The sequence below is a fragment of the Crocodylus porosus genome, unplaced genomic scaffold, assembly GCF_001723895.1.
Source record: "Crocodylus porosus isolate Cpor-Errol unplaced genomic scaffold, CroPor_comp1, whole genome shotgun sequence".
NCBI lineage: Eukaryota > Metazoa > Chordata > Crocodylia > Crocodylidae > Crocodylus > Crocodylus porosus.
The window spans coordinates 18,084,430-18,100,499 of NW_017728920.1; the positions used below are offsets into that span (position 1 = coordinate 18,084,430).

Here is a 16,070-nt window from a genome sequence, read left to right on the forward strand (position 1 = left end):
TTCCGAGGTCCCTTCCAGACCTAATGTCTATGAAATCTATGAAATCCCTAGTTTTTCTTTGAGGACACTATAGAAGGTAAAGTTCTTGTCTGACAAACTGCATGGTTTTTTAACGGACTTGCACATTCTTAATCAGTGTCCAATTGGGCATAGAGGTTCTAGTCCAACAGGTCAGTCTAACTTCTCATTTAATCTCATGTTAACAGAAGAACAAGTCAAAAGGATGCAGGAATGGCTACAGGCCCCACTTCCAGTCTCCTTCTGCCCCTTCCCACACTGGGGCAGGCAGACTGTGCCATGGGATTAGCAGCCAGGAACATTTTAAAGTCCCCAAATCAAGTAAGAATTTCAGCACCACCCTCCCCCACTTCCCCCTCTGCACAGAGACATGCCACCTCCCATCTCCTTCCCCCCGCCCACCTGCTGCTGTTCCTGGCCCTGTGGTTCCAGGAGCAAGGGGAGCTCCAAAGCCATTCCTGGCTTCTCCAGCTTCACTGCATAAGAGCTGGGCTCAGCCTGGGACAATGGCAGTGGAGGCAAGTGGGAGTGTTTCTCCTCCCTGTGCTGAACCCAGTCTCCATGGAGCCTGGCTGGAGTGAGACAGGATCTCCCCTCACTCCTGGAACAATGGGGACAACAGCATCTGGGGGAGGAAGGAATGGAATAAGAGGGGAGGGGAAGGGAAGGGGACATATCTCTGAGCATGAACAGAAAGAGAGGGGAGCATTTCTTACTTTCTTTGGGGACTCGATAAAAATCGCTGGTTGTCTTTTCTGCCATGAGATCAGAAAGGGGGATGTAGCATGCCACTGCACCCCCTCTGGATCTGCCCCAGGGGAGAAAGTATAATTTCAGATCTAGACTCTTCAAGGTACATATCCAGAATCCCAGATAAAGTATGAGTGGTTTGTTCTGTCTGAAACTGATCAATAGCTCCTTCTTAACATCTCAATGAACATGAAAACCCACTATTATTGATTCCATCGTGAATGAAATAATATTACCTCTCAATTATCAGAAACAAGAGCAAAAATGGACATAGAAGACTAAACCAAAGGACTACAATTATATTTGAAGGAGGTGAACAATTTAATAAACACGATGAGCATCTAAGAATAATTTTAATTCAATGCAGTTATCTTTTTGAGATAGAAAAAGACAATGTCTAAACAAAACTCATGCCAAGAGAAACAGGCACATTAAAATGGTTAAGTTGAAAGTAGTAATACTGAAGATGACTGAAGTAAGGTAACCTCACTTTTTTGTGAGATGTACAAGTAATCAGAAGGCATTGAAAAAACAATCCACTCTATTTGAAAACCAAAACACCTAACAGTTCAATCCAGAGGCCTTTCTCGTAGGCCTGTAAGAGGAAGAAACCAGGAGAGAAATCTTTTTGTGTGATAATTGCTGATAGCACAACAAAACCCCAGGGTTTCCCTACCCATTTCTAAACTTACAGGCACTAATAAACCTTTGTGATACCATTAACATTCCTTATAGTCTCTGTGGACTCATTCTACTCATGAAAATCTCATTATATTCAGTGAACTTGAGATATATTTATGGGCATTTAAAAGTATGTCCTAATTACCAGTTACGCTACATATTTATGACACCTTTACAGTACAGGTATTCCTTATTGTTTCTTATGTGCATTGTGACTTCCCAATTAATGATCTGGATCCATTGTTCAAGGCACTGTAGAGGCAAATAAGAAAGAAACTAGTCCTGGTCATTGCTGGGCTGTCTTCCAGTCTCAATGTGTTGATTAACTGTTTGGCTACCATGTATTGTTTAGTTTTTTTAAGTAGGTCTATTGCTTAATTAGTAAAGTCCATTGCTTTGGAAAAAGATGGAGAAATTACTATATAAGGTTTCTATGTTATGTTTTCTGGCATACCTGTCTTTGTTAAATGGCCCTCAGAGATAGAAAGAAGATAAAAAGAAGAAACAATGGGTATCCAATGCATTCCTGTTGGCTATGGACTTGACCTTTCACTCAGTAAACATATTAGGAATTTTACCATTTACCTCTGTGGGCATTGACTCAGAGCCTAAGCTGTGCTAAATACCCTCCATTATTTCTGTGCCAACTTATGCTGAAATATATCATTTGCAAATGCTAGATGTTGACTGGTGTGAAATTCTGAAAATGAGTTATATAAAACTAATTCTTCCAAAATTAAAGTTATTTAGAGAGGACAAGAAATTTCCTATCTGTGTGAAATGGAAAAGTGCATCAGTATTCCAAAGGTGAGAGAGTAGTTTTTAAATACTTTGCTAAACTCATTCTTATCATAATTCCATTTGCTTCAGAGATTAAGGAAATACAGTTATATTAAGAATAAATTTGGAGAAATACAATAGAAAAGAAAGCTGTAGGTAAGATAAAGATATTGCAGCTATATCATATATTAATTGTATATTTATCTAGGTCTAAGATTTTCTCTTTCTAGGACTGGAATATACAAAGGTTTGAGAGTTGATTCTAACAGAAGGAGAAAAAATCATCAGTTTTTCTGTTTTTCTGTTAATGTACAAAGAAGGTGTGTCTACACATGCCATTAATGCACAACAATAAACTGTAGAGTGTATTGCTCCCAGGAAGCTCGTGGGCACAGTGTTCACACGTGCACCTGAACTGCAGCACACTGAGCTGGGTCACAACAGCTGGCTGGCAGGGGGTCCAGGAGGTCATTCTGCCAGTCTAAGAAAGCTCCAGCTGGGCTCAGTGTGCTGCAGAGGGGCTGGCTGGGGCAAAAGGGTGCTTCAGTACAGGGCTGGCTGGCAGGTACCCCCTGCACTGAAGCACCCTTGTGCCCAGCCAGCCAGGTCAGTGTCTACGCGGAAAAAAACTTCGCAGCAGGGTAGGAATTTATTAGTTTCTTCTACCCTAATAGGGGCGCAAGTGTAGATGCTGAGATGTTTACTGTGGAGCTAATTAGTCAGTTCCACAGTAAACATCTCATATAGACATGCCAAGAATGTATAAAATGTCCTTTTTCACTGAACACAGTAGGATCAAATGGTAGGAAGTAATTTCTTTGCTCACAAACTTCAAGCTTCCCTTTACACCCAGCACTCTATTTAAGAAGTTCTTTGTCTTTCTCCGGGAACTGCACTTGTAGCTTTGGGCTTCTGTCTCCTGGATTTTTACTTAGATTTGCTTAGTTAAGTAACCCACAAATTACTCCTGAAGACCAGCACACGCATATGAGCAGTGACATTCACTATCAATGCTGCCACAAAACAAGGAGCATTTATTTCTCCTTCAGTTTGACTAAAGTTGATTTAGAAGACAGTTCTTTATGGATAGTCATGGTTCAAACCTCTATTTGCTGGGAACAATCCAACTTTCAACATAACATTTCATGTATATCTAGACCAAGGTTTTCAACTTTTGGATGTAGAACCTGAGATACTCTAGATTCATAATATTCAGAGCAAGCAAATACTCAGTACTTTTAAATAAAGCAGGCCTCTGACATGTCTCAGGTGCAGGGCTGGATGAACACATAAGCAAACTAGGCACATGCCTAGGGCCCTAAGTGAAGAAGGGGCCCAGCTGTGCTTATTCTACATATTGTAATTATTATTCTACATATTATAATTATTGTGTGAAAAAAGTAAGGGCCCACGAGTTTGTTTGCCTTGGGCCCACTAAAGCGTTAATCCAGCCCTGCTCAAGTGAGGCACTCAAACAACACTAGTCACTTTGAAATTCATGGCCTAAACCCTTTCTATCATTTTTCTTATGTTAAAGTTACTGATTTAAAGATGCCTTTCCAGTGGATTTCCAAAATAAATAAGGTTTCTTTTGCTAGGGGATTTCTAGTCAGCATTGCTTTTTGAATATCCTGTCCAGAGCTTCCTTTTAAGGCATATACAGAGAATTATTCAATGACAGTGTTTCAGGATATCCAGAGCAATTAAAATAAACCAGGCTAGGTATAATGAAGAAGAGCCACAGCATCTGTCTCTCAAGAGGATTTAAAAAATCCATCATCCCCAGAGTATTGGTTCCATAATAGTGAAACCTTAAAGATTCTGGCATTTTGGAAAAGTGCCCAAAGTCATCCTCAGTAAGAACAGAATGAGTGAGAAAAAGGAAAACAGACTTTTTTCCTTTTGTATTGGATATTTATGCATCCCATGCAGGTAATGACTAGATGACCTAACATTTTTAACAAGGCTGGATTTACAAAACAATTTCCTTTACTTCCAGTAGTTTAATCTGATATGTTTACATGAACCAGTAGAAGGAAAACTGATTTCTGCAGTCTCTGATACTAATTTGGTAAGTGATGCATTTAGAAACCTATTTAAAATAGCCAGCCATGTCAACCTGATTCTAATTATGGTTTAGTGAAAGGGACAATAGGAATCAGTCAATTGTCTTGCCAACTTTTAGCATCGTCATAGTCAGGTAAAAAAAAGACTTATTAGATTTCCAAGTCCAGTCCCTTGTAAGTGTAAATGATAATTTTATGATAATTTTCTGAGCAGATCAGATAGTATTTTTCACTTAATTTTTGTTAAACCTTTGCTTTGGCCAGGTGTTGTAGTACTCCTTTCAAGCAATATTTGTAGGAAGTTCACTATGCAGGGTGCTAAAGAAGGATACTAAAGGTCACTTCTTATGTGACCTTAGATCTCAGTTGTTCATCTGTAAAATGGGAATAAAGGCACATCTCTCTCTCAGGGGTTGTCTGCACATTTAATGACTGAAACTTGGTAGACCCTACAGAAATGGGAGCCATATAAATGTCAGAGATAGAAACTTGATCTAAAGTTTATATGAGAATGAAAATAAGACAGTCATTTGCAACCAGTTTCATGCTATTTGTCCAGAAATAGCATAGGCTTTGCTATATATAATTCATATTAATATCCTTTTGCCATGGGTTTGAGTAGAAAACAAAAGCAATTTGAAAGCAGCACACAGATTGTTCTTGCAGTGAAAGCTCAAATTTCCTCTACCTCCTTTCTGCCATCTCTTGGGATCTCTGGTTGAAAATTGTAATTCCTATTAGGAGTACATTTTTGACTTTGCATGTGTCTTCTATCAGAACTGGCACCATGAAATCTAAAAGGATCAGCAGGGGAATTCATGTGTTCCTATTTTTTTAGTTAATTAATTTATTCCAAATGATAAGGTTAGTAATGTGTTTAATAATTTAAGTGATACTGGATTCCAATCATGTGTCCTGTCTGATGCATAGAAAAAAAAATTCTTCACCACAGCAGTCCACAAGGCCGAGAAATTATAAAATATACTTAAACTTTGTCTGTTATTACAAACAAAACCAGGCTGACATTGGTTGACAGACTGAGATCCAGCCACAACCATTTTTGAACATTAGCCTTTTGGTCAACCAAGGTTACCTGTTGTTGAAAAGACGAGTCAAATCCTGCAGAACTGCATTCAACCAAGCAGTATTACAGAAGATGTTTTAAGATGGCTGGCTCTGTTCTTGCCAGTGGAATAGCTAGTTTCAATATGGGTTGAAAGGCATAAAGAAGAAAGCTATGTTTGAAATCCAGTGCATTTTGAAATGTACAGACATGCCATTAATTTGGAAAAAAGGGAAAACATTCTAAAATAGGAAAATCCTCTACCTGCCATAGTTCAGAGAATACCTTACAAGGATTCAAATACCTGCAGCTACCTCCCTCTTACAAAATTAGGCCCTTAGTTCACAAGCTGTAACTGTTATACATGTTCATGTGAGCAAAGTCAATGGAGATTACTTTGGTGAATAAGCAATACTGAGCGTGCATAAGGCTTGCTGATCTTTTCCCTTGAGTAGCACTTATTTTTACTATGTGATGTGTAAAGCCTCTGGGAGAGTGTCTCCAAATACTAGATGCATATAAGACCAAATAAAGAACATAGCAATTACTTAAAGAAAGCATAAATAATGTAGTGACCAGCTCACAAATGTATGGAGATATAAATCCCAGCTGATCAGTTTTGGTATATCTACTCATGGAATGTCTTACAGCTATTATCCACAGTAAGAGAGAGATGGGGCATTGTCCCTATCTAGTGGCTTGCTGGGATATGCAGGCCTTAAATTCTACAAGCAAAACATCATGGTTTTAGGATCTGATCCAAACTCCATGTAGTCCATAGGAGGTTTTCCATTTGCTTTGCAGGGCTTTGGGTCAGGCCTTAGTGATGCAGAAGCAGAGTTCAAAATCTTGCTGGCAGACAGGGTGGGCTAGTTCTTATGCCGGCATGTAAAGTGTTGGAGACGTTTTATATGCTCAAGTACTGCAAGCAGCAGTTTCTTGTGATACTTTTTCACAATGGATTGGGAAAGCACATCTCACCCAAGTTTTATCAATGCCTGAACACAGCTCTGCCTTCTCTAGATTCAAAACTATGCAGTCCAAGCGGGGACTCTGCTGACAACTTTTGCAGAAATACATGAGTTTCCTGATGTAATCAGGGGGTCTAGAAGACTTGAAAACAGGAGTAAATCATGCCCAGTGCCCAAACGGTCAGCAGCCCTGACTCCCGATGAAGATTTCACGGAGAAATACGGCCCAGACTTGAAAGGGCTAGTGACACAATCACTAAAGGGGTTCAAAACAGTGGCATGAAAACCTCTTCCCAGTCTCTCTCCCTGTGAGGTCAAGTGAGATAAGATGAAAATCCACGCTTGGATCTTGACTCTACAAACAAAGCACCTCATATTTTCCTTTCAAAGTCACTTCCCTTTCTAGAACTCTGCCTCCCTGCTTACGGACATCTAGTCACTCTAACAGAATCTATCTGATTTTTAAATATCAAGCAAAATTTCCTTTTGCTCTGAAGAGATCTCACTATAGCTTAGATGTGTTAAGTCAAATGAGGTCAATTTGTTCACTTAAACAGATTTAAACCTAACATACAGAAAATAGTCACTCATTCTGACCACTGATTTAAGTAAATATGGCACGGCACTCTTAGGATAGTATTTGCAACTCTAAACTGTGTCTGTTGCAGAAGGATTTCACTAAAAAGAGTTTGAGGTAAATTATTTGACAGAAGATGAATGTGAAATGGTCGATGCACATATTTCCTGTGCATCATTTAGAAAATGAAATGACATTTGGAGCCCAAACAGATGCACTTCCTTTCTGTATGCTATGAATAAAAATGTTTGGTTGCATTTATTATTGTTTCCATTGAAGAGGTTTTATTCTGGGTTTTGTGAAAGAGTGACTATTTTCAGCAGGAAAATGAATATGTTTTCTGCAGTTATATAGGCAAAAAAAGATGGTCTCAGATAGCTGATTGGATAGTGATGGTATTTTAGCTTTGAAGTGACAATTTGGTTCTTGTAATTCAAGATAAAATGAACTTGGTGGTCTTAGCTCTGTCTCTCTTTCACAGTCATCCACACTAATGCCACACATAACAAGACATAATTTTACATAACTAGCAGTCTGTGCTCTGAGCCATTATACAAGTCATACCTGATTGAATATCACAATTTCAAAACTGCTGTCTAATCACATTTTTTCAGGCTGTGTGAACAAAATAATGTTATTATAATTACACAAAGTGTCTCTCTGTGTGTGTATGTGTGTATACATATATCTATAATATTAATATTAATGACATTTAGATGATACTATAGCTATAGTCTATTAGCTGTGTGGTATTAACAAGGTATAACAAAGTTATTTGATACCCTTTGAAATCCCACTTGTATTTTCATATCCCTCTTGCAAGTAATTCAGAGACTTGATTTTTATGAGCTATAGCTCTGATGTCACTTGTGTTTTTGCCCATAATAGGTCTCTCTGGAGCAAAAATCATCAAACTAAATTAATAACATCTAAAATGTGTACCTTGGTTAATAGCTGGTCAGGTGGAAACCTCATGGATCTTATTTTAGCTGGCTGATCCTCTTGTGCTATTGTAAGAAACCCAGCTTCAAGCACAGACTGGGGAGACTGCCTCAGCTTAATTTTTTTAATAGAGCTAAGTTAACAGCTTAGTAAACTGTTGAGATCCTGCCCTCCCCCCCCCCCAACCCCAGGAGTTCATCTATTTTAAATGGTAACATAGCCCTTGTTTTGGGCTGAGTCAAGATCTGAACATCCAGCCCTTTTTCATAGATTCATAGATGCTAGGGTCAGAAGGGACCTCAACAGATCATAGAGTCCAACCCCCTGCATAGACAGGAAAGAGTGCTGGGTTCAAATGACCCCTGCCAGGTGCCTATCTAACCTCCTCTTGAAGACCCCCAGGATAGGGGAGAGCACCACCTCCTTTGGGAGCCCATTCCAGACCTTGGCCACTTTAACTGTGAAGAAGTTCCTCCTAATGTCCAGTCTAAATCTGCTGTCTGCTAACTTATGGCCATTATTTCTTGCGACTCCCAGGGGCACCTTGGTGGGTAGAGCCTCACTAATTCCCTTCTGTGCCTGCATGATGAATTTATAGGCAGCCACAAGGTCACCTCTCAACCTTTTCTTACAGAGGCTAATGAGGTCCTGGTGCCCTAGTCTCTCCTCATAGGGCTTGGCCTGCAAGCCCTTAACCATACGAGTGGCCCTTCTCTGGACCCTCTCCAGGTTATCCACATCCCTCTTGAAGTGTGGTGCCCAAAACTGCATGCAGTATTCCAACTGTGGTCTGATCAGTTTTGATAAGTAATACATTTTCACAGAAATCAGTCCACTGTTGCCAAATTCTCATTATCTTATCCTGAATCTCAGTGGTTTGTTTTTCCTCAAGACTCAGTTTCTAGAGTCATGTGAATCTGTTTTTCTTGTTCCATTTCTTTTCTTAGGTACATATGCAAATATCTTGGTTGCAGAGACAAGCTTGAAAACCTGCTTCCCACCAGGTCAAAAGTTGGAAGGTAAATTAAAAGGACCCCAGATATATTAATACTCTATATTGAATTTTATTATTTTTCAGTTAATCTCTTGGAGTTCCTCAGGGGTGGCCTTCTGTCTCTTGGATGCTTAATGCTTGTGGTGAGGAATATTGTGATCCGAACTCCCTCACTTAGGGTGGATCCATGCTTACTTACATTTAAGTAAATATGGAGATCTTCATTGACTTCAAAGAACTTTGGATCAGGCCTTTTTATCTGATTTGAAGGTATCTGGTTTCACCTCAGGAGCAGGACTGTGAATCCAACATGTTTTCCACAAAGCTACTCTGTAACCTAAATCCTTCAAAGAGAAATGCTCTAAATAGAAAATAAATAAATGAAATATAACTTTACCACAGTTTTCCCCAATCCCCATGCATGCAAATACAGAAGGTTTAGGAATGGATTTCATTCCAAGTATAAAAATGAGTTTAGAAGACTTAGTTTAAATTGTTTCCTGTCTCATAACTTTCCTAACCACAAATATTTTTAATTGTAAGCCACAAAAATAAAGTTATTTAATAAATTAACACTCTGAATGCTTTTCTATTCAACTTTGGCTGTTTATTGGAAACAGTCTTATTTTGGCTTTTATGTATTTGGTTCAAACTACTACTCAGTCTGTTCCCTATCTTATTTCCTTCATGTAATCTGCAAATCTGCAGTTGCTATCGTTGCTATGTTTTATAGTTTTGCATTACTGTATTGACTCGTTGCATTGTAGTTTTTTTCTCCTTCCACTAAAAATAGCCTTTATATGAAGCATAAGTAAAAGCCTGGAATGTCCAAAGGAAAGCGCAGAAACATTACAACATTTTGCAAATTTCTTTTGGCCAGAGAAAGTTATAAAATATTCATAAAAAGAAACTTAGCCAGTGCCTGCAGGATAAAAGCCAAATTTTGATTATATGTGGAATTTAAATTCCTGCTGTAAACAAACTGTATTTTAAGTGCGTAGAATTTGAAAAAAAATGTCTATACAATTTATGTCATAAAAATGATGAATATATATACTCTTGTTACTGGGAATAAATGTTCTTCTGTACTGTGACAGATGCTATTGATACCACACTTGAAATGCTAAAGACATTTTAAACTTAGGCAGGATGTCTGCAGACATGAGAACAAATAGAGTTTGTTAAAAAGACACTGTCACCATCAGCACGGTCTTCCTCCTGGTTCCCCTTCTTCTCTAGAGGTGGAGTATACTGTCTGGATTCCCCCAGTACAACAATCCAACTATAGTAGCCAGTAGCATGCTGGAGGGAAAAACTAAAATCTCAATCAGCCATGAATCTAGTCCTATACCTTTCTGACCTCTTTCCTCCCTTCCCCTCTCCCCACTCCCCCCCACCAATTCAGTGCCTGCTTCCTGCCACATATTGCTACAAGTCATGCAGGTACCGATAGCATAGGGATATGCTAGCTGGGCCACAATTTATCACTAAAAGTACTGGAAGAGTTAGAGGCAAACATGTTTTCACTTACTGGGAGCTATTAATAACTACAAGTGAAAGTAATGGCAGCCTGCTTGAGGAGTAAGATATTATTCAACATGTGTAATAAGGGTTACAATCTGCCTAGATAGAAAGTATTGCAAGTTCAGAGAGGAATGTTAATTTTCAAGTTGATGTTGTCCCTTTAAGACAGCCTCCCACTTTGGCAATGCTTTCAACATTTTGATTGTATAATAGATGGCTTTTCAGTCTGAAACAATCAGAAGAGAATGCCAGAGGGATCCATGAAAAAATTAGCACTGCAAAATATTTTGATATTTTTATTCCAATATTTTATCAGTGTGTGCATACGTTCATGTACAGTGTGACTATTTGTACACAGTAAGCTTACTGTACAGTGCAATATATTAAAATGTTGGTGCTTAAACTGGCATTTAGGACCTGGGTGTTGAAAAATGCTGAACACTCAACTCCTATTAATGCACTCTCAGCTTCTATTAAAGCCAGCATTGGTCCACTGTTTGGATATTTGGTATCCACTGAGCTTTTGAAATCTGAACTTCCCCAAAATTTTGAGATGCAGGATTTTAGGTCTCGAGTATGACCTTTTCTTTGCAGGAGCTAAATTATACCTAGTGACCAATTTATAAGGCACTGTATTCTTTAAGTAAGGAGCACACCAATGATTAATGACACTTGGCCTGTGTGAGAGAACTGTGTCAATACAATTTATCCAAGCTTGTCTTCCTCATGATACCACTTTCTATACCTCAGTGCTGCTGAAGCTAGCATACACCCTGGAGACTTGAGACAGGGGCAAACTGAATTTCCATTGGCCAAATGAAGTTCCGCCACCCAAACAAACCCACCTAGGGCCTCATTTAGTGCCTATTGAATTCAGTGAGAGTTTTGCCACCAGTTCCCTGGGAGCAGGATGGGGGCAGAAAAAAAGTAATGCAGATGATCCCCAGCATTGCTTGAGGGAAACTTAATAAACAAACCAGGAATGTAGAACAAGATTCTATGCTGTCCTGCATCTGTATGCTCAGTTAATGCAAAAGAGACAGAGGAACTCAGACACGAATAGAGAGTTGGGGCTTTGTTGCAGTGCTTACAAATTGCTTTGTTCATTAAAGAAATATGGGGGTGGGGGGGAAAGGAACTAGGCTGCTTTAAATAATACAGGCAAATAACCATATAGAAACCTGTTTATGTCTGCAATGCTGTAACAATTGTGCAGTGATATTTTATCTATATGAGAATATAACCTCAGTAAATCTGCCAAGGTCACTGAGACCTAAGGTGAACTGCAGCAGAAATGCAAGTAACTCAGGATAGAAGTTCTCTGTGGGCAAAATTAATTTATATTTATTTGTCAAGGATACTAAAAATGTGTCTGACATATTATCTCCATCTTCTCCCCCTTTGAAAAAGGTCCTCATCTTTTGAGGTGGTTATATTCACTAGCAACAAGTACTGGGTTCTAGTGGAAAGAGCACACTTACTGTGTACTGTTCAAACAAGAGAGGCTTCTGTCCTGCTACATTGTCCAGCTGCACTAATCTCCTAGTTACACGTGAGGGAGATGAAAGCATACTATTTATGTATTTTGATAACTTGAGATGTGTCCATCCAAATGACCAAAACTAAAGCCCCTCTTAAATCACCTCATCTAAGCTTTCCTACAATTTGTTACGATTCATTCAGATCTTCTGCAGACCTTCGAAGCCTGGGAGAACTAATAAAATTTCCGGTACGTCTATATCAGACCAAGAGCAGAATTTAACAATATTCAAGAACTTCTTGCTGCAAATGGCCTACCCATTTTTGAGAGAGCCAAAAGCCTGTTAGCTTGAGCACTGCAGGTGTTATACAAGGAGAAGGGAGTCAGAAGTAAGTGAAACCAAACAATATGGAGGTGACAGCCTGACACCCTGAATTTCTCCTACAAATGAATTGGAAGCCAAAATATATTATGGCCCGGGTGCTTCTTGGGAGAAACACCACTTAACAACTAACAGCAAGATTTGAACTACTTCCAAGCAGTTTCAAGGTGAAGACCCATGTAGAGTATTTTACAGCTGTCCAAGCTAGATGGGTTAAAGGCAGGAAACAGTGATATGGTTCATAGTTCTAAACAAAAAGTTTACAAAGTTAATATGAGCACTTTTGCTATCTAGGTACTTATTTTGCCTCTATTACTACAGTGTCTAAGTGCATCACACTCATTAATGAATACGTCCTCACAACTTCACTCTAAGTTGCCAAGTAACCCCATTTTTCAGGTGGGAACAGAGGCACGGAGATAATGAATGACTTGCTCAAAGCCATGCTGGAAGTATATGAGAACTGAATTCAGGTCTCCTACCAGTCTCTATCAAGTGCCATAGCCATAGGTTGTCTTTCCCTCCCCAAATTTTATCAGGGTTGGGGAAGAAGCATTTTTGGCAGTTGGCCTTCAGTTACCAGAGGAAATCCTATCTATCACAGAGATCACAATGGACCCAGGTCTATTCTCTCTGATGGAGCAAAAGTAAGATTCCCCTCTTTGGAAAGGCTTATTTCCAATTAAGCCTTGTGTTTAAAGGGTATGATCATTAAACTGAAGACCTTCCTTTTGTTTTGCACATGTGTAGATAAATCTGCTCATCGCATACCCAAACATTTTGCCCCCCAGCCTCAGTGAGGTACTTACTGATGCCTGGGTCAGACGGCTGAAAGGTGGTGGTGTTGAGTGGCAGTCATAAAGGACTGAATTTGGTGGTGAGTTAGAACACAGAGTAATGAACCAGTTGCAGTACTGGTGGGATAAATAATATGGATAAATATCTGAACATAGAGCATCTTATGGAAGTACTGGGATATATTGAAGAGCTATATGCTGCATTTTACTTCTATTGAATAGTTTGGCTTACAGGTGTGCATACTGTAATTGAAGTAGATGACAACACAGCATCTTGGGCACCTTCACCCAGTGCATAATGCTTAATTAGCATGTGTCAGAAAAAACAGTTAATTAGCACCCTATGGCAGACTCAGCATCTTGTGTATTCTGTGTCCTTATGCTTAAAATGGTGGCAGTGGCACTTTAACTAATGCTCATTGAATGAACTTCAGTTAAAGCACCCCCACAACCACTTTGAAGCATGGGACTGAATTCACGAGACACTGTGGGCACTTCAATTAGACCGGGTCCCTAGAACCACTCTAATCAAAGTGCCTCCCACCGACCTCAGAGCATGTGTAAAGACACCCTTTGTGTCTGTGCCATTCTTCTCCCCAACCTATTCTTGGAAGCCAAACTTTCCTACTTTATCATCAGCTGAGACAATTCACATCAACACTACAAAGGTGTTTGGGCATAAGTATTATAAATAATACTGTATCCTGCTTGAAACTGCAGAGGAATTCAGGTGAACATAATACCCCCCCACAATACCCTCACCCAACCCAAGTGCCCTGTGTTTCCTCACCAGGGATTTTGCTCTTATAAAAAAAAATCCTCAATTTTCAGACATAAAAAATATTTATATATAAATATATCTATATATTACTGTTTCATTTTAGTCATGGAAAGATGTGGATTTTAGGTTACTTTTTTAAACCTGAAAATTGGGGATTTTCAGAGAAAACTAAGATCCATGCTCCTCACAATGTGCCATGCTACCCCACACTTCTGTGTTGTGTCCCTCACTGCTCCAGGTCCTATCCCACCCCATGCCTCACCAGGTGGATTTCTTACGCCTCATCTGACTGCATTTTCACTTGATACCCGATTCTAAGATTTGTTTTCTCCATGTGGAACAGGTAAAAAAAGCTCATCTTCAAACTGAGTAAATACAATAGTAATCATATTGGCAATCATATCTGGAACCCAAAGGCTGCACTTTTCACATAATTTTATACTTGGGGCTGAGTACTTAGGTTTACAATCCTATTTTCGTATTTCTTTTTTTTTTTCTTTGATTGATCAACAAAAATATGTTTATTATTGCAAGTTACCAAAAATAATAGTAATAAATCAGCAGTGGCTATGTCTTCAATTTTCTCTCACTGTCAAGTGGGACCCCCAATACAACAAAACCTTTCAGTGCCATGCTAAGCTGTTAATGTAGGCTATATTTGGACAGATGAGAGCCACCTACTAAAACCACCCACATCAATTTCTTCAATACTCTGTGATGGAAGACTAGTATTCAGAATTCCAGTTGCTGGCACAAACATTACATTAAATTTTATCAAAACCATGTACTACATATGCCCAACATATGATTTTAAACATTAAATGCTTATTTCTATACCACATGTAATTAAAAGCATCAAGCATTTGTCCTCACAAAGAATCCAGTCCTGCAAGCACATACACCCATGCTTAACCTTATGAATGGAAAAAGGACTGTAAAGTTAAGCCCATATATAATTGTTTGCAAAGTCAGCGTTTGCAAATTTTGCCTCATGGACTTCAATAGACAAGCATCATGAGCACTTTTCAAGATAATTTGCCTCTTAAAAAGATTGTTTCTCAGCTTTCAAAAAAATCCTGGGCCACTTAAAAAAATTCCCCTCTCCATAATTCAGGCAGAAAGAGACTTCCTCCATGTTTAGTTAATTGAATTCCCAGTTTTTAATCAGCAGAGATACAGAGAAGTTTACTATTAATAAAGGTGCTGGGCTTTCTCCCAAAGATAAAGATATTTTTGCCGTTAACAGTTTGCAGTATAAAAAATGTCCTATTGTCCATCATTTGTAGGACAGCAACAACCACAAGACTTATGTCGGATCAAGGCCCTGACTCATGTCAGGTCACGGTGCTGCAGGAATACGCAGGCTCCTGCCCCCAAGAAAACTTGCGATGAAAATATATAATAAATAAATAAATAAATAAATGATTAAAAATGTAATTGTAAATTATTAAAAACATCATTTTTAACAGACTCTTTTTTTAAAAAAATGCCGAGCAGCATAAGAAATGCCAGCTCAGAAAGTAATAAGCACCTTAAAACAGTAGTCTGCAGTGAGAGTGCCTCATTTACAGCTAGGGTCGCCACAATAAACAAACCCTATAATAAAGTAGGAGCAAACCAGGCAAGGGACCAAAAGCAAAGCCAAGGTGCTACACAAGCTCCGAGCTCTAGAGGTCGCAGGGAAAGCAGTGACCCGAGTCACCCGGCTGATTCCTGCCCTGAACCAATAGACTTGTTGCTGCCTCACGTTAGCAGCAGCCTGGGCTATGGTATATCATGATGTACATATTAATGATGGGCATGACGGCAGGAGTAAGGACAGAGGTTTGCTTGTTTCCCCCTCCCCCTGCCATGGCTGCGATGGATTTGCTGGGAGGAGGGGCACGATGGCAAAAGGATCCTTGCCCGTAGACGCTGCCCAAGACGAAGAGTACCTGCTGACCTCGCCGGGGGGCTCATCTCGAGAATCATTAGAGGGGGTCGCTCAGCCACAGATTTTCCGGCTCACAACAATGGCTGTATCCTCTGGGCAGACACAGCCCTGCCCAGTCCTATAGGAACTAGAGCAGGATGATTATGATCACTGCATTAATTCTGCGAAGCATACCCCCATCTCTTCTGCGTTTCTTTTTTTTTTTTTCCCCTCCTCCTCCTTTTTCTCCTTTCCCCGATCGCGCGCACTGACGTGTCTGACATTTTGATGGAGACTACTGGACAATTTGCTTTCTTGCTCTGATCTCCGGTGTCGCCGGAAAAATAACTGG

The 16,070-nt window shown here is 39.5% G+C and overlaps 1 long non-coding RNA gene across 1 annotated transcript in view; it reads right to left on the bottom strand.

Annotated features, from left to right (window-relative positions):
• LOC109312547 overlaps positions 1-16,070 on the bottom strand; it is a 28,887-nt gene that overhangs the window by 12,413 nt on the left and 404 nt on the right. The window lies entirely within an intron of this gene.